General features: G+C 42.0%; 1 long non-coding RNA gene across 1 annotated transcript; it reads left to right on the top strand.

Annotated features, from left to right (window-relative positions):
* The first annotated feature begins 3,852 nt into the window (after nucleotides 1–3,852).
* LOC127915977 (uncharacterized) lies at nucleotides 3,853–21,648 on the top strand. The gene is made up of 3 exons (XR_008093187.1): nucleotides 3,853–4,079; nucleotides 20,947–20,978; nucleotides 21,083–21,648. It is a non-coding gene; the product is annotated as an uncharacterized LOC127915977 (long non-coding RNA).
* Nucleotides 21,649–23,196: the final 1,548 nt, after the last annotated feature.

The raw sequence follows: 23,196 nt of genomic DNA, 5'->3' as shown, positions 1-23,196 counted from the left end.
GGAGGAGGACACAATGGAGTTGTCAACCGTGATGGCGAGGTCATGGAACGGGCAGTCCTTCCCCGGGAGGAAGAGGAGCTCCGTCTTGCTGAGGTTCAGCTTGAGGTGGTGATCCGTCATCCACACTGATATGTCTGCCAGACATGCAGAGATGCGATTCCGCCACCTGGTCATCAGAAGGGGGAAAGGAGAAGATGAATTGTGTGTCGTCTGCATAGCAATGATAGGAGAGACCATGTGAGGTTATGACAGAGCCAAGTGACTTGGTGTATAGCGAGAATAAGAGAGGGCCTAGAACAGAGCCCTGGGGGACACCAGTGGTGAGAGCGCGTGGTGAGGAGACAGATTCTCGCCACGCCACCTGGTAGGGAGCGACCTGTCAGGTAGGACGCAATCCAAGCGTGGGCCAAAGATGCCCAACTCGGAGAGGGTGGAGAGGGAGGATCTGATGGTTCATATCGAAGGCAGCCGATAGGTCTAGAAGGATGAGAGCAGAGGAGAGAGAGTTAGCTTTAGCAGTGCGGAGCGCCTCCGTGATACAGAGAAGAGCAGTCTCAGTTGAATGACTAGTCTTGAAACCTGACTGATTTGGATCAAGAAGGTCATTCTGAGAGAGATAGCGGTAGAGCTGGCCAAGGACGGCACGCTCAAGAGTTTTGGAGAGAAAAGAGAGAAGGGATACTGGTCTGTAGTTGTTGACATCGGAGGGATCGAGTGTAGGTTTTTTCAGAAGGGGTGCAACTCTCGCTCTCTTGAAGACGGGAGGGACGTCCAGCGGACAGGGATGAGTTGATGAGCGAGGTGAGGTAAGGGAGAAGGTCTCCGGAAATGGTCTGGAGAAGAGAGGAGGGGATAGGGTCAAGCAGGCAGGTTGCTCCCTCATCTGGAGAGAGAGGGGAGAAAGAGGTCAGAGCATAGGGTAGGGCAGTGTGAGCAGAACAGCGGTGTCGTTTGACTTAGCAAACGAGGATCGGATGTCGTCGACCTTCTTTTCAAAATGGTTGACGAAGTCATCTGCAGAGAGGGAGGAGGGGGGAGGATTCAGGAGGGAGGAGAAGGTGGCAAAGAGCTTCCTAGGGTTAGAGGCAGATGCTTGGAATTTAGAATGGTAGAAAGTGGCTTTAGCAGCAGAGACAGAGGAAAATGTAGAGAGGAGGGAGTGAAAGGATGCCAGGTCCGCAGGGAGGCGAGTTTTCCTCCATTTCCGCTCGGCTGCCCGGAGCCCTGTTCCCTACCACAAAGGCCTGATTGGTGGAGTTCTGCAGAGATGGTTGTCCTTCTGGAAGGTTCTCCCATCTCCACAGAGGAACTCTGGAGCTCTGTCATAGTGACAATCGGGTTCTTGGTCACTTCCCTGACCAAGGTCCGTCTCCCCCGATTGATCAGTTTGGACAGGCAGTCACCTCTAGGAAGAGTCTTGGTGGTTCCAAACATCATCCATTTAAAAATGATGGAAGCCACTGTGTTCTTGGGGACCTTCAATACTGCAGACATTTTTTGGTACCCTTCCCCAGATCTGTGCCTCTACCCAATCCTGTCTTGGAGCTCTAAGGACAATTCTTTCGACCTCGTGGCTTGGTTTTTGCTCTGACATGCACTGTCAACTGTGGGACCTTATATAGACAGGTATGTGCCTGTCCAAATCATGTCCAATCAATTGTATTTACCACAGGTGGACACCAGTAAAGTTGAAACATCTTAAGGATGATCAATGGAAACAAGATGCACAGGAGCTCAATTTTGAGTCTCATAGCAAAGGGTCTGAATTGTAATGAAAATAGGTATTTCTGTTTTTAATGTTTAATACATTTGCCAACATTCTAAAAAACTGTTTTTGCTTTGTCATTGTGAGGTATTGTGTGTAGATTGATGAGGGGGAAAAAACAGTTCAGTCCATTTTAGAATTAGGCCATAACCTTACAAAATGTGGAAGAAGTTCAAGGGGTCTGAATACTTTCCGAATGCACTGTATTATTATGTGTGTGAGCAGATGATGGAGTGAGTGTGTGTTTGTGTGTAGGGCCCTGTTAGTGTGCATGAAGACAGTGCAAAACTAAAACTAAAAGCTCAATAAAAATACAAGGTTAACTCCGATTGTCCGTGTAGCTATATTGTTAGCTATTTATCAGTCTTATTGGTGGGAATAAAAGCTGTTCAAGAGCCTGTTGGTGCCAGACTTGATGCACCGGTACCGCTTGCAGTGCAGAAGCAGATAGATGATTGGTGGTTGTCGTCTTTCACAATTTCCGGGCCTTGCTACAACACCGCCTGATATAGATGCCCTGGATGGCAGGGAGCCTGGCCCCAGTGATGTACTGGGTTGTCCGTGCTACCCTCTGTAGAGCCATGTGATTGAGGTAGGTGCTATTGCCACATCAGGCAGTGATGCAGCCAGTCAAATTGCTTTTCAATGGTACAGCTGTAGAACCTTTTGAGGAAACCTTTTCAACCTCCTGAAGGTGAAGAGGTGCTATCGCATCTTTGTTCACGACTGTGCATGTGTGTTTGGACCATTTGAAGTATTTAGTGATTTGTACACCGAGGACTAGGCACACACCCCTGGGTTGCGGGTCAGTGTGGCGGAGGTGATGTTGCTTACCCTCTCCACCTGAGGTTGGCGTGTCAGGAAGTCCAGGATCCAGTTGCAGAGCTCCCTCTGTTCAGACCCAACTTGACACAGCTTTGGGAAGCATCCCTGTGGAACACTTTCGACACCTTGTAGAGTGCATGCCCTGACGAATTGAGGCCCAAACTGGGTGCAACTCAATATTAGGAAGGTGTTCCTAATGTTTTGTACACTCAGTGTATATTTTCCTCTCCTAATATTGCAAAATCTGTGTCCCTTCATAGTTTTTATTGCTCTCAGTTTGTCACTGTCAGAGTAGCCTCTTATTTAAGTTATTTGTGTGGTATTAAAAAATATTCTACTTATGCCTTCTATCATGTAAATGCGTTTATAAAAGTCATTTTTTCCCAGGCCCCGCTAAAAGATTCTCCCCATGTGTAGAAATCCAGAAAAAATGCTATAGACATGTTTAATAGCAATGGACATAGCCGCGGGAAGATGTTTTGAGTTAGAGGGGCTGGGATAAAAATCCCCTTCATAATAAAGCGTTGCATGAATAAATAATTGCATTTGCGTATTGGCATACAGTTGAGCAGACAGATTACTTAGTTACAGTATGGTGTACAAAACTACACAGGCAGGACAGGGACCAGAGTTTTATGTAATGGCGGGATACGTTTCAGACTTTGCAGCTAAGCCATAAATGCAGATATACACATTTGACAAGTTTGTGAATGGGATTATATTCCCAATACACCCTAATTGTGCAGGTAACCCAAGCATTTTTACAAACTTTCATGGATTTGTGTAATGTCAATGGAATAGACTGTAGTTATACTATATATCTGTTCTAGACATCTGTTGCCCATATACAATTTTTCTCCCCTCTAAACTGTGAGCAGCCATAGCAATATAAATACTGGTGATGGTTATGGTCTTTGGCATATGTCGATAAATATACATTAGCTTTATTCACAACCCCTCTCACTCACTGTCCACGCTGAGAAGAAACATGGCTGCTTTGACAGATGGTTTAAAAACACATTTCACAATTCTACCTGCCTGTGAAGGTACCCAACATAAATAATTCGCAGTCCTCTTTCTTTGGCTTGGCTCCAGCGTTGCTGCTTCTGAAATGCCATTAACAACAGTGGTCTCTTTAACACTGCTAAGGGCACTTGGGTAGTAGTATAGGCTATTATACAATGGGTGGGTCTAATCCTGAATGCTGATTGGTTAAAACCGCATTCGAGCTGTTACCACCATCTAAATCTATGATCTTAAAATGCCTATTTACTCTGGTCCAGCTGACTGCGCAATACATTGTCATCAGCTCAGCCAGGCAATTTTTAAACTTGATCTCCAATATAAAAAACATCTAGACATTATCTCACATTTCTTTTAGACTAAAATGTCTACCGACATTTGCAGCATTGTTTCAATATTCAAATTTGATCTCCAGCTGTCCCATATGATATAATGAACGTGTCGGGAGTCGAGATGAGACAGACAGGTAAGGCAGCTTCTCTCAGCCAGTCGAAATCACGAATCGGCATAATTTTTATGGATATATACAAAGAACTATCAATAGAAAACAGGTAAAACTAAACAAAGTGCAGCTACTTTTTCAGTTTGAAGTGATTGTGTTAGCTGTGTTGTTGGCTAGCTCTCAAGCAACAGTGTCCATTTTCTATGCCAGGTGAAATTGCACATCATTAGCTCATTGTTATGGGTGTATCCAAATAAATGTTGATAGAAAACAGGTTGAACAAATGCAAATGCAGCTACTTCGTTGTCATTCTGGCTGCACTGTTTGACGTGACTGTAAGTTAGCCGTAGTTGGCTAGCTAGTAAACACGGGATAAGAACGTTGCCAGCCAATATCGCATAGGAAAATTTAGAATGAGCGACTGGGTCGCCATTGATGAAGAACAAAAAGACTGAATGACTGTCACATATCTGGCAACCGAACTGATAGAACGAAAAACCAGCCGGCTTGGGTAGCAACCCAAGATTTGTGTCGGGACTATATCTTGTGGAAGGATGAAATAGTATAAATAAAGTAAACAAAATGTGTTTTTAATGAAAATATGTAAATCATTATTTTAATGATTATAAAAGTGATAATGTACTCGAAGCCGGTGTTTGGGGGATATATTGGCACGGTTTGCCGGTCCGAGAAAGTATTGGGCTTAACAACACCCGTGCCAACATACCCTCCAAACACCAGCTTCTCTGGCATTATTACTTAACTGTATGATTTTGCTGGGGTGGACAGGACTGGACACAAAGCCTAAAATCAAGGGAAGGTCGATTTCCTGATTAGAATTCAACGTGTGCCAGTAAACTAGCAACTGTCTATTAGTGTGTGGGTGTGTGTTGGGGGGACAGGTTGGGAGATTGAATTAATTTGAATCAATTTGAATTAAAGTCGTAGTCATAAATATAACGATAATAGTATTATCACAATGATATTTATAATAATCTGTTTTGTTATACAGCATAATAGGGGGCTGCAGGTAGCCTAGCGGTTAAGAGCATTGAGCCACTAACAAAAGGTTGCTGGTTTAAATCCCCGAGCTGACTAGGTGAAAAATATCTGTCGATTTGCCTTGAGCAAAGCACTTAACCTTAATTGCTCCTATACGTCGCTCTGGATACAAGCATCTGCAAAATTACTCAAATGTACATGTCAATCTTTTACAGCAGGGTTCTCCAACCCTGTTCCTAGAGAGCTACCCTCCTGTAGGTTTTCGCTCGAACCCCAGTTGTGACTAACCTGATTCAGCTTATCAACCAGCCAATTATTAGAATCAGGTGGGCTATATAAGGGTTGGCGCAAAAACCTGCAGGACTGCATTTTTCAGACATTTTGATTATTGATATGGAAATTCTGTTAGAACTTTATTTTTTGATATACTGTATGTGTGTGTGTGTGTGTGTAATATATTTAACATAATTAATATTATTGGGTGTGTTTACGCATGCCGTAAAGCATTGGAAGAATTGTAAATCCATTTTGAAAGGCTATGGAGTTTGCGTTGTAAAAAACAAAACAATTTACCATGTACTTGGATTTAGGTTAAAAGTTGGGTGAAAAAAATATTAAATGCCCTCACGTTGATGACTTTTTGGAAATTAAATTCCTTTCCCACATTGCTTTTTTGGGGTTCAAATGACGTGGAAACAAGGTTGATACAACCAGTTTTTGCCCAGTGGGATGCCGCCATCAGACTATCACTACATTAGTATTTGCATTTGGTGAAAATTGTATGTCAAGTTTGTATGTGATCTTTGATCACTAATTCTGTATTTGGTTAATGTTTTTCTATGTTTGGGGTTCATCCACTTGGGTTGACTGCCTTGCTCAGGGGCAGAACGACAGATTTTTACATTGTCAGCTTGGGGATTTGATCCAGCAACCTGTTGGTTACTGGCCCAACACTCTAACCACTAGGCTGCTACCTGCCGCCCAACATGTTCTGCACATGTATGATTGAGCTAGGTGCACCCTGAATGCACATGCCCTTTTCTCAGAGGGCAGTGCAAGAGGCAGCCTTGCAAGTTCTGATTTGCATGCATGGTTTGTGGGATTTCTGTGTAGGACGTTTTACAAACTTAAAAGATTATGTTTTCTGTGGGTGTTTTGTCCCATTATGTATATTTTGACTTTAATAGTGGGCCCCATATTTCATTGCCATACACAAGGATTGGTTGGATAACGGAGACAAATATTTTAAACCAGATTTTAATAGGGGGTTAAATTTACATATAGTATGCTCTCCTTGCTTTCTATGCCAGTGTTTTGTTAGTGACTTTCGAAGCCACTGATGCACTGCTGTTAAAGGAAAACTCCATCCCAAAACTATCTTTTGGTATTTGTTTCATTAGTCCTTTGTTGATACTGTCCCAAAATGTTTTGCATGTCAGCAATCAAGTTTTCAAAATATGTAACTTTCAAAATACAGAAATCTGAAAACTAGATTTTTGACATGGAAAACAACCATAAGGGAAAACAACAGGTAAAAATACACTTGATCTAGTCCTTGGCCTATATCCTAATCTGAGTTTAGTGCAGGTCATGCTGTTCTTCACATTACCGTCTCTGATAAACACACACTATAAAATAAAAGGTTGATTTGTCACATGCACAAGATACAGAAAGTGTAAACAGTAGAGGGAAATGGTTACTTATCAAAAACAGAAAGATGACGCTTACCTGAGACACTTACCTGAGACACTCTACACACTGACTGGCGTGTGCAGAAAATAGCAAATCACTTTATCCAACTGATCTGTCGACAGCGTATGCTAAATTCAGGGCATCAATGTTGAGAAAAGTATCAAAACTTTTGTAGTTCTCGATGGTTAACGTTATATATTTCAAAAATGGCGCAGTGGAAAGGACTATCAACATATACTGAGCAGCTCACGTTATAAACAGAAGCAATGCTACATGGAAGACCCATCCAAATTCTGGCATGTCTAGCCCATCAATTATCTGAGCCAATTATAGCTAGCGGGAAGGTTCCTGTCTTTTTCCATGGCTAAACCAACTAGGCTCATAATTTTACATTTTTATTCGTATTTACGGATGAAAAACAAATGTGCACATTAACGTTCAGATGTTCCAGACGGCATTTCTGCCAAAAAAACATGCAGAAATACTTTTTGTTTACGTTCAAATGCCTTTCCATTAAACTAGTGACATGCGGCAAACGCTTAGTTTCCTGAAAGTGTTGCACTCACATTGAGGGGGATGTAATGGAGCTGGTCAAGTTCCTTGGTGTTCACAACACTAAGAACCTATAATGGTCCAAACACACCAACAAAGTTGTGAAGAGGGCACGACAATGCCTATTCCCTCTCAAGATGCTGAAAAGATTTTGCATGGGACCTCAGATCCTCAAACCGTTCTACAGCTGCACCATCGAGAGCATCCTGACTCGTTGCATCACCGCTTGGTGATCATTGTGAGGTCAGAGCTTTCGGAACAGCCCTACTTATTGGCCAGAGCGTCCAGTGAATGCGAAATACTCTGAATTTATGAACGGACAATCTGACAGCACAGCTGTTCTCTCTCTCTCTTAGATGTCTGGATGTAGCTGGCAAGTCAGTACAGAATGCACAGATCAACCCTTAAAGAGATGGGTGGGGCTAAGGCTTAAGAGGGTGTGAGCAATGCTGAATGGGTGTAGACAAAGGGCTCTCCAACAGTAGTACCAAAACATACAAGTTGATCAACTTTCAAAGCAGATTTACTTTCCCATTGTTTCCTCAAATGCAGTGTATGATAAACCATTTTGTAGCTCTGGGTCTCTACTTTTATCCAGTGTAAAAAACAGAATTTCAAATGTTGCTACATAAGACAGAATCCAGGCAGTGAGTCATATATATTTATTTCTATATCTATATACAGTGCCTTCGGAAAGTATTCAGACCCCTAGACTTTTTCCACATTTTGTTGTTACAGCCTTATTCGAAAATGTATTAAATAAAAAAAAATCCTCTGCAATTGTCATGGAAGATCGTTTCAAAATATAACACTTACAAGAACTTGTGAATTCAATATAGGCTTTTAACACAAACATATCAGAAGCCTAGCTGGTCTGCGGAACACACACCTTCCCAGAGCACTGGCTCTGTATTTATACACACACAGTATATGAGTCCATTCCATATGTTAATGGAGTTACTTCCCTCAGGTCATCGGCCACCATTATCTTTCAGTCCAGGCTTCCTCCATGTTCATGTCTAATAACGCCTGTATCTGCTCTTGATTAGATTACAATGGTGGCAGGACCCTCTCGTGTCCTAAAATTAATATATGTCTATCTTACCCTAAGCACTTATGGCCTTTAACCTAAGCACTTATGTCCTTTACCCGAAGCACTTATGGCCTTTACCCTAAGTTGTTCCTCTCTATCTAATCTTTATAATGGTGTCCTGCTCTTTCCATAATAGATCATGTATTTAAGTGTCACCTCCTCTTTGCCCTAAGCCCTTATGCACAGTAAAGCACGTATTGCTTCGGCCATTACACTTATGTCTGTTTAATCTTTGGTTTCCTGTCCGCTTTCTGTTTGTGGTCTAATGTATACCTATCTTTGCTCAATAGTGTCATATCTGTCTCTATATGTAACAATAACTACAACACAATCTACACACAATACCCCACAATGACAAAGCAAAAACAGTTTTTTAGATGTTTTTGCAACAAAAAAATTGCAAATATAAAACAGAAATACCTTATTTAAGTATTCAACCACTTTAGAGCTCCGAGCAGGAGGCACAGATCTGGGAAAGGGTACCAAAAATGTATTCGGCACTAAAGGTCCCCAAGATCACAGTGGCCTCCATCATTGTTAAATGGAAGAAGTATGGAACCACCAAATTCTTCCTAGAGCTGGCCGCCCAGCCAAACTGAGCAATCGGGGGAGAAGTGCCTTGGTCAGGGAGGTGACCAAGAACCCGATGGTCACTATGACAGAGCTCTAGAGTTCTTCTGTGGAGAAGCTTCCAGAAGGACAACCATCACTGCAGCAATCCACCAATCAGGCCTTTATGGTAGAGTAGCCATGGGAAGCCACTACTCAGTAAAAGCCACATGACAGCCGCTTGGAGTTTGCCAAAAGGCACCTAAAGGACTCTCAAGATTCTCTGGTATGATGAAACCAAGAATGAACTCTTTGGCCGGGAGGAAACCTGGAACCATCCCTACGGTGAAGCGCGGCAGTGGCAGAATCATTCTGTGTGGATGTTTTTCAGCTGGTAGGGACTGGGAGACTAGTCAGGATTGAGGCAAAGATGAGCAAAGAAAAGTACAGAGAGATCTTAGACTGGGGCAAAGGTTCAAAGATTCACCTTCCGAACAGAGCAACGACCCTAAGCACACAGCCAAGACAACTGAGGAGTGGCTTCAGGACAAGTCTCTGAACGTCCTTGAGTGGCCCAGCCAGAGTCTGGACTTAAACCTGTTCAAATATCTCTGGAGAGACATGAAAATAACTGTGCAGCAACGCTTCCCAAACTGACAGAGCTTGAGAGGATCTGCAGAGAAGAATGGGAGAAACTTCCCAAAACAGGTTTGCCAAGCTTGTAGCGTCATACCAAAGAAGACTCGAGGCTATAATCGCTGCCAACGGTGCTTTGAGAAAGTACTGACTAAAGGGTCTGAATACTTATGTAAATATAATATTTCAGTTTTTTATTTGCAATAATTTAGTAAACATTTCAACAACAAAAAAACATTTTTGCTTTGTCATTATGGGGTATTATAAGTCTGAGTAATTTCCGAAGGCACTGTATAATATGTGACCAATCGGCTTGATTTGGTGTTATGTAGCAAAATTTGAAATTGCGTTTTTTACATTGGATAAAAGTAAAGACTCAGAGCTAGAAAATGGTGTATCCTACACTACAGTTGGAGAACAATTGGAAAGTAATTTGTATTGAAAGTTAATAAACTTGTAACCTCACTTTTGAGAAATTGGCCCTTGAATGTTTTAGTACCTACTGGTGAGCTCTTTGTCTGCACCCATTCAGCATCCTTCACCCATCCCTAAGGATTCACATGTGAGGCTATTGTCGTGACGTGACTATCCTTAATGTAATGACTGTTATTATTATAATAATTACCTACTATGTTAAGTTGATACTAAATTAAATTAATCATGTAACAATTAACTCATTAGGAATTTGGGACACCATGAGAAGTTATTTAACGTGTTAATATCTCCCGACTTAAACCCTAAAGATATATAAATATCTCTAACATCAATAACTGTCACACCCTGATCTGTTTCACCTGACGTTGTGCTTGTCACCACCCTCTCCAGGTGTCGCCTATCTTCCCCATTATTCCCTGTGTACTTATACCTGTGTTCTGTTTGTCTGTTGCCAGTTAGTCTTGTTTGTCAAGCTTAACAGCATTTGTCCTGTCAGCTCCTGTTTTTTCCTAACCTCTCTTTTTCTTGCCCTCCTGGATTTGACCTTCGCCTGTCCTGTCTCTCTATCCGCCTGCCTGACCACTTCCTGACTCTGAGCCTTCCTGCCGACCTGTACCCTTGCCCTATCTCAGGATTATTGACCCCTGCCTGCCTTGACCTGTCTCTTGCCTGCCCCTTGGACAATTTTTTTTTGTGTGAATTTGACCCCTTTTTCTCCCCAATTTCGTGGTATCCAATTGTTTTAGTCGCTACTATCTTGTCTCATCGTTACAACTCCCATACGGGCTCGGTTGAGATGAAGATTGAAAGTCATGCATCCTCCGATACACAACCCAACCAAGCCGCACTGCTTCTTAACACAGCGCCATCCAACCCGGAAGCCAACCGCACCAATGTGTCGGAGGAAACACCATGCACCTGGCAACCTTGGTTAGCGCGCACTGCATCCGGCCCGCCACAGGAGTCGCTGGTGCGCGATGAGACAAGGATTTCCCTACCGGCCAAACCCACCCTAAACCGGACGGTGCTAGGCCAATTGTGGGTCGCCCCACGGACCTCCCGGTCGCGGCCGGTTACGACAGAGCCTGAGCGCGAACCCAGAGTCTCTGCTGGCGCTGCAGTACAGCGCCCTTAACCACTGCGCCACCTGGGAGGCCCGCCCCTTGGACTATTAAACCATTGTTTATTGAACGTATCTGCATCTGGGTGTTACCTACGTAAGGCACGCAAACGGCATTTGCTGTATGATTGATGAGGATCTCCATATTGCAAATGTATGGTCCCTTACTAGACGTCCGCGAATTTCTTTAAAATACACCAACGGCCTCGGGCCGTGCCCCAGGGCCAGATCTTCCGGGAAGTCCTCAAATAAAGTCTCTCGGACATTTGGTTTCCGTTTTATAAAAAGTTCAGATTTGTCATTTTTCTAAAAATATTTAATTTTCATGAAATCACAAGTGCAATATAGCAAAACAAAGTTTAGCTTGTTATTAATCCATATGGCGTGTCAGATTTAAAAAAAACTTTACAGCAAAAGCTATCCAAGCGTTTATGTTAGGACATCTCTCAGCAGACAAAACATTACAAGCAGCAAAGTAGATTGGTCACGAAAGTCAGAAAAACAATAAAATGAATCGCTTACCTTTGATGATCTTCGGATGTTTGCACTCACGAGACTCCCAGTTACACAATAAATGTTCCTTTTGTTCGATAAAGATTATTTTTATATCCAAAAACCTCCATTTGGTTGGCGCGTTTTGTTCAGAAATCCACAGGCAGGTCATGGCGGGCAGACAAAAATTCCAAATAGTATCCGTAACGTTCGTAGAAACATGTCAAACGTTTTTTATAACCAATCCTCAGGTTGTCTTTACAATAAATAATCGATAGTATTTCAACCGGACCGTAGCTTTTTCAAGAGGAGAGAGAGAGAAAAAGTCTGCTCCAAGCTGTTGTGCATGCAAAACCCTGCTGGCATCAAGCCATCCACTGACGTGATGTGATCGTTCTCGCTCATTTTTCATAATAAAAGGCTGAAACTATGTCTGAAGACTGTTCACACCATGTGGAAGCCATAGGGAAATAAATCTGGTTGTTATCCCTTTAAATGGAGGGAAGGCATGCAATAGAACAGGGAGATTAATTTCTCTTAGGCACTTCAGTTCTGTTATACCCACAGACAATATTTTGACAGTTTTGGAAACTTTAGAGTTTATAATCCTAATCTGAAAATTATATGCATATTCCAGATTGTGGGCCTGAGAAATAGGCAGTTTCATTTGGGTACGTTTTTCATCCAAACATCAAAATACTGTCCCCTACACTCAACAGGTTAAAGGTCAAAAACAAAAACAGAGCACTAATTTGACTGCTTCACGTCAAAGTACATGAACCTACGGTGTCAGGAAAAAAAAGAACCAGCAATTTATCTATCGCAATTTACGAGAAATCGTACAATTAGTGATCGTCAAAGAATTCTTTTTTTATCTTTAAGTTGCAGATCCAGTTGTGGCATGTTCAGACGAATCTGTTAAGGCGAGTTATGTGATTTTTGTGATTTTCTGAAATCACACACACAGTCAATGGGGAGTAACACAGTGAGTGGCTTACAGACACACAGAGCCTGCAACAGTTACCTTTGTTCGAACTATCAAAGAACCGTCAGACCTAAAGCTCTGAGACTTTAGAAACCTGTTCTAGAGCTCAAGTCAATAGTGCACGGTGGGTTATGTGGCTCTTTTACATTTTTTAAAATTTTATTTAACCAGGAAGGGCTCATTGAGATTTAAAATCTCTTTTTCAAGAGCATCCTGGCCAAGATAGGCAGCACCAAGTCATTGCAAAAATTACAGACAAACAACAAGAAACTACAAGTAATCTAGTAAAAACCATAGAATTCACAAGAGTATAACAAAATCAAAAACAGCAAATTAAAAACATTGACAGGTCAGGGAATCAGTCTCAAGATCATTCATCAGTGATTTAAAAATACCAATCTGGACAAGTTCTTCCAGTTTAAAAGTATTTTGTAAGGCATTCCAAGACGATGGCGCAGAGTACATAAAAGCCCTTTTACCAAATTCAGTTCGGACATTTGGAACAGTTAGCAGGATAAAGTCCAGCGAAAGAAGAGAGTACCCACCACATTTCTGAACAATAAAAATCCCCAAATAAAAAGGTAGTAAACCCCAAATGGCTTTGTAAATAAAAGTATACCAGTGCCTGAGCCTACGAGTGACCAGCCAAACCTGGTATACAAAGTGCAGTGGTACGTAAGAATTTTGCAGTTTAAAATAAATCTGAAAGTGCCATGGTATAGGGTGTCAATTGATCTCAAACACTGAGTGGAAGCATTCATATATAAAATATCCCCATAGTCTAGTAAAGGCATAAATGTAGCTGATTCTCTCCGCCTTCTGGTTTCAAATGAAAAACAGGCCTTATTCCTCAAATAAAATCCCAATTTCAGCTTCAATTTAAAAGAGGCAGTCATCAATTTAAATTCCAAGATATTTATGAGGTTACAACCTCAATCTCCTTGCCCTGACAGGTAGTAATATAGGTGAAAGGTTCAGAGGTCTATTTCCTGCTTTAGAAAACACCATTAGTTTAGTTTTGTCAGTATTGTGGATAAGCTTCAATTGACACAGGGTATGTTGAACAGTATAAAAAGCAGTTTGCAAGTTCTGGAAAGCTTTTGTAAGAGACGAGGCACAACAGTAAATAACAGTATCATCAGCATAAAAATTAAATTGCGCATTTTGGACATTTTTGTCTAAATCATTTATATAAATAGTTGTGTCGTGTCTTTGGCTATGCCGGATTAAGTGATATGACATGCTATTCGATAAAATAATTTCTCCGTAAATAATATCACCTGATTGAGCTAATCATGTAAATGTAATTAACTAGATAGTCTAGTCGGGCACCACGAAATAATATTTATAGAGCTGTTATCTTCCGAATAAACTCTTAAAGACCTAGTAATATTTTACATCCATAGCAGTCAACATTAATCTTAATCTTACTTCAGTCTCATCTGAAAGTTGTACATTCTTGGTTATCTGCAAGAACCCTGGCTAACAATTTGAATCAGCAATGCAAAATTGGGTTTAATCGTTTATTTACTAAATACCTAACTAATCACACATACACATAATTAAATCATAACTTGATTACAAATTACGTCATAAAGGAAAACGTCCCTAGCTGGCGGAACAGATATGACAGCTTGTTACACAAAGGGTCTGGGTTGAGTGAAAGAGCGGGACACTGAGGAACAATGGGAAAAAGCTGTGCTATCGTAAATATAGTATCTTATGCATTCTAAATTACCGCCCATTTGGAAAAGGAAAATGCAATAAATATTTACTCTGCGCTTCAGTAGGTTGGTGGTAGATGGAAGACCGTGTTGCCAAACCGAGTCCTCTGTCCTTTGAAGAATGTCTCTGGTGGTCACTTGGATAAATTGTAGTAACGTCGTTGTGTGATAGACGGGATACTCTGTCTGTTCCTTCCTATCCTGCGTTTGCAGCTGTGGTCGCTAACTCAACAGCTAGGAGTTATCACTTCTGTAGTGAATAAGAGTGGATGGTCCTACTTAACATCAGCAACCAAAGCTCATGCTGATGTTGGCTTAGTTCTGTAGTTATCATCTGAACCATTCTGACATATGACCGTCACCCTCATATCATCGGAACAGGAAGCTCTATTGTCGTCAAGGCTTTATATAGGAAGGGAGAAGAGGGCGTGTTTGAAAAGTTTTATAGCCCATGTCCCTTCACAGAGGGGGGCCACTGAGTGAGCAGCCCTAACTTATGAAAACCCACATCTCTCATTTTAGAAGATAAAATCACATTTCATCCCATCACAAATAATTTCATATTCAAACATTTAAATTGAACAACAATTCCATGTGAATCCGATAACTCTGATGTGTAGACTTTCGACTGTAGAGTTTATGTAATCTTATCATTGATGAGAATGTCTCGGATGACAACCGAACTGACATCATATTCATTAAGTACCACCGCATTTGTTCAATTGTTCGGATTACCAGAATATAGTTCATTTCCCCCCACATTCTGACGTTCCCAGAATCTCTATGTTAACCAAGAGTTTTGCGAATGTAACCTTATAGTAGGGTAGAGAGAGGAAAAAGGGGGGAAGAGGTATTTATGACTGTCATAAACCAACCCCCCAGGCCAACGTCATGACAATCTTACTGGCAGCAATATCCTTGCATGTAAAGCCCTTTTTGTGCAAAGCAATGATGACGGCACGTGTTTCCTTGCAGGTAACCGTGGTTGACAGAGGAAGAACAATGATTCCAAGCACCACCCTCCTTTTGAAGTTTCCAGTCTGTTATTCAAACTCAATCAGCATGACAGAGTGATCTCCGGCCTTGTCCTCGTCAACACTCACACCTGTGTTAACGAGAGAATCACTGACAGGATGTCAGCTGGTCCTTTTGTGGCAGGGCTGAAATGTAGTGGAAATGTTTTGGGGGGATTCAGTTCATTTGCATGGCAAAGAGGGACTTTGCAATTCATCTGATCACTCTTCATAACATTCCGGAGTATATGCAAATTGCCATCATACAAACTGAGGCAGCAGACTTTGTGAAAATTAATACTTGTGTCATTCTCTCAACTTTTGGCCACGACTGTACATATTTACATGTTGAAGGTCTTCGTTGGGTATCTTTGTTGGGCCCAGGCCTTCGTGGGCAGGGTTCCGCTTGGTAAGAAGGGGGGCCTGTTCTCGAGATGGTCTTCTACTTTGTTCTCAGGTGTAAGTCTCTGATTGTCCACAAGAGGTCACAATGTCCTCCCTCTTAGTTGTCTGTTTACTTGCACTCTTTCTGGAAGAGTGGTCTTCTGAGGACGGTGTCGATGATCCCATAGTGGTGATGAAAGCAGTGTAGGCAACGATGATTTGAAGAGAATAACTGGATGGTCCTACTTAAATGTACCGTCTTTGACACAGAACAGCTACTCAACTGTAGCATTGATTGTTTAGAGGTTCCATTGTCTTTTTCAACCTCATGTTGCAGTTTTCGGGGTCGTGACTAATGTAGACCAAGCTGCAGCTTATGGTCCGTCTAGTCTGGTATGTTAATTCTTAACTCAAACCTCTTATACCCTTGGGTAGAAAGGGGCGTTTACGTCATGGTGACACACTCTCTGGGCTCCCTGGGGCGTGGCTAGTTACGAGGCAAGGTATCATCATTTACTATGATCTCGTTAGAGAACTAAAATCACAATCTTATCTTCACAAAAACATTCTTTATCCTTGATATTTTCTACACAACAAAAAGGGTGTAAACCTGATATACACAGTGTAAAAGCTCTTCAAGTTACAATGTTTTCATTATAACGTATTTATAATAATTTTAATGGCATCACAAAATAGACATTAATTTTCGACATTCCATCTCTCATCATTCCCAACATTCGGATGTTGAAATATATTGTCCCAGTGTTCATTGTTTGATGTTGAAGTTTACAGTTGCCAGAATCTCTCTGTAATTTTTAATACTGCAGGGCAAGAGAGAGAAAGTTCTCTCTAAATGTACGACCGGCTGTTAAGTCATAAAAACCGGCCCAACTCCCCCCTCTCCTGTGGGAGAGAGGGTGGTCTGACTGTCAGCCATTGCCAGTTGATCTGCACCTTTGATCCTCACCAAGGAGAGAGAGTCATGACACTATGGACTAAACAACCAAATATTTCAAGATTAAAGTCTGGTTTATACTACAGGTGTGTTTGTAAATTTTATCTGGATTGTCAGAGTGTGTAAACTCAGAGCGTTGTCAAATTGTCCGTGAATAAATCTAGAGCGTTTCACTCTCGGAGCTTTCATAGCACACTCTGGCTGAGGAGTTAGGTCAGAACGCTCGGATCACCCCAACAACAACAGTCAATCACCCAAGCTAACTGGCTAGCGTTGGCTAGCTTGCTAGCTACTTCCAGACATAAATGAGAGAACAGCTCACTCTGACCATTTTACTCACCCTAGCAGAGCTGGTAAGGCTGTTTTTATGTTTTCCAGAGCGTTGGTGACTGCAACTGTGCAGCAGGCAACAATTTAATTACGCTTTTTTGCCAATGTTTACTGACACCGGTCATATTCAACTTTCATATAAATTTGTCAGTTATTCTGCGCTCTGGCACACTCAGACAAGAGTGCTCTGAATTCAGAGTAGATAGACAGAGTGAATTTACCAGCTACATTGTCGCAGTGACAACATTCTATTGAAATAGTTACTTGCATTGTGGAGTCTTTTGTTTAGACATGTAGCTAGCTAGCTAAACAATGAATCATAATCCCAACTCATAACGTTACCACCCTGCATGAATCTGCAGGTAGCTAACCAACCAGGTTAAATGGTAGCTAGCTAATGTTAGGCTATAACTAGAAATGCCTCTGAGATACAAATAATATTACTTCACAGTTCATACACGTAACACTAACCAGCTAACGTTAGCTAGCTAGCTAATCGTACACTGTAACTTGAAATGAAAACAACTTTCTGTCAAAATTAGAAATGTGTAATATCTGAAAATGTAGCTAGCTAGACTATCTTACCTGTGTACAGGGATGGCTTCTCCCTCTCTGTCACAGATGCCATGGTTGCCCTTAGTTTGAGGATGTAATCTGGAAACATGTGTTTTATACAACAGCCTTCTGTGTTCTCTTTTCGACTCAGTCTGCATATTTGCAATCAAATGTCAGAATTTTCTTAGCTATTATACTCTAATTCCACTGATTTCAAAACTCGGTCCTCCAGAAAGTGGACAGCAACACTTATGCAGTTCTATTATGTGATATCTTTCAAAAAAGAAGCGCTAGAAAGGATTACCTACACATACTGATGTTATAGACTGAAGTGTGCTATGCTACATGGCAGACCATTCCGAACTCATCTCTTAGCATGTCCAGGCCATTCTATCTCAGCCAATCATGGCTAGCGGGAAGGTTGCTGACTTTTTCCATTGCTAAACCAACTAGGCTCCTAATTTAACTATTTTATTTGTATTTACAGATAGCATACACATGTGTTATGAAGGCACATGAAAGTTCACATGTAACAGAAGGCATTTCTGATTAAAAAAATAAGTTTACATTCAAGTGGTTCTCTGTAAAGTAGTGACGTGCGAGATATGCCTAGTTTCCTGAAACAAGTCACATATGTTATCCAACAACAGGAGCAAGCTCTCGATGTTCAAAATACCATAGAGCATAATTGAATAACTGTGTGATAACTTAAGTTATCACAAGCACATACAGATATCTGCCAAAATTAATGAAACACCAACATAAAGTGTCTTAAAAGGATGTTGGGCCACCACGAGTTGCCAGAACAGCTTCAATGCACCCCACACCAAAACAAATACCTTGTATCCCTTGTTTACTCAATTGTTTTCTTTATTTTGGCAGTTACCAGTACGCCTAGAGTCGGGAAGGCCGCAGTTAAAAATTCCATAGGATTTCTTAATCCGGCCCTGGTGCTGGGGACCCTGTTGCAGTCACTGCTTCATAGCTATTCTGTTGTGCTGCATGTTGTGCTGGGTGCTCTGCAAGGGATGACTCATGGGGGGAGGCATGAGGACCAGGAGTAGTGGTGACTGGGTCCAGTGGGGATGTGGGCTCTCTGTAGCTTGGGGCACCTTGGATGTTGAGGAGGGGCCCTGGGATTCTTGAAGTGTTGGTTAGAGTCTCTGGGTTTGGTGTATTTAAGGGGGTCCGGTCCAGGGCAGTATCTTTCAGGGCTTTTGCAAAGAACCTAACTCCGTTCTTGGTGAGGCTGAATGTCCCAGTGATGCACTAGGTGCACCTTTGTCAGAGGGGAACAAACCTGTGATACCTCTGTGTTGATGGTGTCTGATTGGCTGGGGCACATCTAGCCTGGGGAGTTGAGTGAAGTGTGGTACTGGCTGATGGGAACTCTTTAGTAGCTACTTGGATCAGAGCATTGGCCATGTTGTCCCTGCATACCGTCACGTTGTTTGTCCCGGTGTGGATCAGGATGTGTTCTGCCTCTTTCAGTCTCTTGTCTGAGAGCAACTCCATGGCAGTGTCTGTGGTGGGGCACCAGAGCTTGATGACTCTTTTCCCAGGGAAAGACACTTCAGGTCAATGAACTTCCCGTTAGAATCACACAAGTGCAATCCCTGGGTTGTTCCTCTCATTGTTTCAGTGCTGGGCAGGGGTGTGTGTCAGTGCTGGGTGGGTCATGGTGTGTGTCGATGTGAGGGGGACAAAGTGTGTGTGTGTGTGATGGGAGGAAGAGAGGGAGGAGGTGGCTGTTTGGCAGGGCTGGTGGCTGGTGGCTGATGACCTTTTCCTTCAGCTCTCTCTGTTAGTGATGCAGGTGGCTGTGGTAGTCAGCATCTCTCTCAGCGACAGCACTTCCATTCTGAGGCCCTGGTTGTCCTCCTCCAGTTCTCTCATGGCGGACTATAGCTCCCGATTCTTACTCTGTTGCTGTTTCATGTGAGATACCAGACTGGTCTCCTCCTCTGTCGGCTGCTGACTGCCTGTTCTCCTGTAGGCAAGTCAAGGATTTCCCTCAATGCAGCAAAGTCTCTTTCTAAAACAGACTGTCAATGAGCAATTTGATGTTGGATGAGTCTTGGAGAGACAGGGCTGCTGTCAGAGCTTGGAGCGGTGTTCTCCTGGGTTTTGGTCTGTGGAGAGGCTTCTTGCTCCTTTGCTTCTTCTCTGAGGCAATGGAAGTCTTCCTGGAACTTCCTCAGGCTGCTTTCTGACCCATGATGGTGCCGTTATGGTAGATGTTAAAGGTGAAGCACAGGCCATTTCCGTCATTGTCCTCGTTGATTGTTATCTGTTTTTCCAATACCATTCTTTCTGTTTTGGGTATTTCGTGGACAGGGCAGTGTGGAAGTGTAACGGTTTTCTAGGTGTGGTGAAGGAGAGTCGGACCAAAACGCAGCGTGTAGATTACGATTCATGTTTAATCAAAAAACACACTAAACACAAACACTACAAAACAATAAACGTAACGAAAACCAAAACAGCCTAAACTGGTGCAAACTAACACTAGACAGTTACAAGGACACTAAGGACAATCACCCACGACAAACTCAAAGAATATGGCTGCCTAAATATGGTTCCCAATCAGAGACAACGATAAACACCTGCCTCTGATTGAGAACCACTCCAGACAGCCATAGACTTTGCAAGATACCCCACTAAGCTACAATGCCAATAAATATATACACACCAAAACCCCAAGACAAAACACACCACAATACAAAAACCCCATGCCACACCCTGGCCTGACCCGATACATAAAGATAAACACAAAATACTTCGACCAGGGCGTGACAGGAAGGCTGTGGGGCTCTCCCTGTGAAATAAGAGATGTTATGTTTTTTCAGATCTATTATTGTGAAGCTTGCCACCAAGGTCTCGGGTAACTCTCTCTACTTTACTTTCAACGTTTTTCTTTGTCCTGGAAGAGCAGACATCTCCAATTATATTTTATCTTAGTAATTTATTTTCTAGTTCTTTTCCAAGCTTTTCCAGCTTTTTACGGCTCTGTTTTTATCTCAGTTCAGTCTTTCTACTGCAACAGCACCCCCAAAAACTTTTGCAAAATCAGCAGGTAATTTTCAACTTCAATTAAAAAAGAAAAGTAAAATTAGATCTCTCTCGTTACCCATGGCCACAGGGGTACCAGGTCCCATTCTTCTTTCGTCTTTCTGTAAATCTGTCATTTTCCTCTCCTCTCTGTCTCTCTCTCTCTGTCTCAATGCTGATATGGAGTGTGTAAGTGAGAGACAGTTCTACCACTGAAAAGTGGCTCGTTAAAGATACTAGATAGAGTTCCTCAGCTCAATAACAACCGGGATAAAAACATGATCCATCTAATCTTTTCATTTCTTTCTTTTATCTAACCCCCCTAGGCTTCTTCTGATGGAGAGATGTTTGACATGAGGTAGGCTACTTTCACTTTTCAACCTCTTTGCTAATGTGCTGAAACACCACAAACCCCTCCTCTCTCTCCCTCCCACTCATCTCTGCCCCTCCTGCTTCATTCAGCTTTGAGGTCCCTCCTGCATGCTGTATTCAGTCAGCATTGGTGGAGGGCTTATTTCTCAATGCATGCTGCTACTGCTCAGAGCTCCAGATGCACAGACCTATTAACATTGTCATCGTACCGGTTGAAAATTAGATGTTAAACATATAAACGGTAAGCAGAGGAGATTGAGGGAAGCATGCGGTCATGAGTGGGTGTGCTGTTTGTGTGTGTGAGTGCGTAAGAGAAAGCTGCCATACAATTGACACATAATGATTGTGAATTCTTTGCTGGAGTCATTTTTATTTGCCTTGTTGTGCTTTGCCTTGTTGCTTTTCTGACACTGTGAAAATTGAACCATTGACTGAGTGGTGAGATTATCAGGGTAAATTGTCAGGCATATTATGAGGCGGAAGCACAATTCTATGTTTGTAGAATGCATGAAATAGAGGAAGTGGACTTGCATGTGTATTTATTCATGCCGTGTGTTGTTGAGAGATCTTACAGTTAGTTTGATAATGGATATGGGTAATAGTGGTGTTAACACTTCTGTATGTCAATTATTTTTTACCTTTGCCCATTAAGGTTATTTGTATCATTAATGAAATTGAACTAGGAATTATGGTACGCTAAGCATTTTATCTGTCATTTAGAGACACTTCCCTAGCTTTACAAAAATGGCACCACAGAAAGAGAGAATATGATGACATGAAACTAAGTTGTTATCCTCACTTGAAACTTTATGTCCAAAACCATGACGATAAGGCTTTGCCAAGCATGGGAGATTGGAGAAGATTTGATTTAGCACAACGCTGAGTGATTTAGAACGCTATTTCCAGATATTGCTCTCAAACGCCTTGATAATGTTGTCGTCAGCATAATGGGACCATTGCATTCTTGGAGTTAATTGCCTTCCCCTTAAGACTTAACCCCGAGGTAGAACATGCATTTAGGAGAAGGTAGTGATTTTGCTGTTGAGTGATTCCTCACAAAACCCTGACAAAAAAATTATCATGATTTGCAGAATTTTTACAAAATATAATCCATATAATAGTCCTTGGGATAAAGAATTGTTGACATATATTTGACATTTGTATCTAAAAGCATAACTGATTAATCATTTATCAAAGTTGGCATATTTATTACATTCTGGCCTTACCCAGGCCTCCTTTAAGACTCCATAATGTATAGTCTGTAGATGCTACAAAGCAAACATTGGTGTCATATAAAGCTTCTATAGCACTCATACACAGAGCTCACTTCAGCTTGGCATGAAGGGATACTGTGTAATGTTGAAATATTACTGGCAGGCTACAGATATGCTGCTGATAGTCTAAATATGGATTGTTGAGCATCTATCGATGGACTATAGACTACCTTGTTGGAAATTATGAGATATACTGTTGAGATGCTACTGAAAGGTTAAAGACATATTGCTGAAATGCTGCTTAGTCTACAGATAGTTTGTTGAACATCTGTAGATGGACTACAGACACTTTCTTGTTGAAAGTCAACAGACATGTTTCTGATAGTCTGTAGATTATTTGGATAGTCCATCTGTAGATGCTCTACAAACTAACTGTTATTCCACCTACTACTGGCCAGCTTGCTTCTCTCGTTAAGTACACTAAACATTTACTTGTTTTTATTGGCTAATCTGACCAGGTACACCTCACAGGGGCTATGGCCAAAACAGAGTCAAGATTGAAGAAACAACGCTGTTCACGCGGTTGTCTTAGGCTAAGGTGAACACTAGCTAGCTAACATCAAAAGCCTCATGGCGAAGCTTCGAATAGCAAAACCCGGTTAAGAAATGCTTCTCCCCAGAGTTATTATGACCCCGCTGTACACAATGGGAAACAAACATGCTCGGGCAGCTCTTCTACAAGTCCTGCGAGTGTTTTAAAGTTTTTTCAGTGTACCGGCCTGTGCTGAGCTAAAGTACCGCTACGAGTCCTCACAGCTAACGCCAGCTAGCTACCCACATCTGGCTATTGCTAGCTTTGCTCTCGTATTAAGTTTGCCTAGCATTGACCAGGATGTCTTGCTCCCAGGCAGACTAAATAACTTTTTTGCCCGCTTTGAGGACAATACAGTGCCACTGACACTGCCCGCAACTAAAACATGCGGACTCTCC

The sequence above is a fragment of the Oncorhynchus keta genome, chromosome 35, assembly GCF_023373465.1.
Source record: "Oncorhynchus keta strain PuntledgeMale-10-30-2019 chromosome 35, Oket_V2, whole genome shotgun sequence".
Classification (NCBI taxonomy): Eukaryota; Metazoa; Chordata; class Actinopteri; order Salmoniformes; family Salmonidae; genus Oncorhynchus; species Oncorhynchus keta.
The sequence above is the reverse complement of the archived record's forward strand: the minus strand, read 5'-3'. Positions and strand labels throughout refer to the sequence as shown.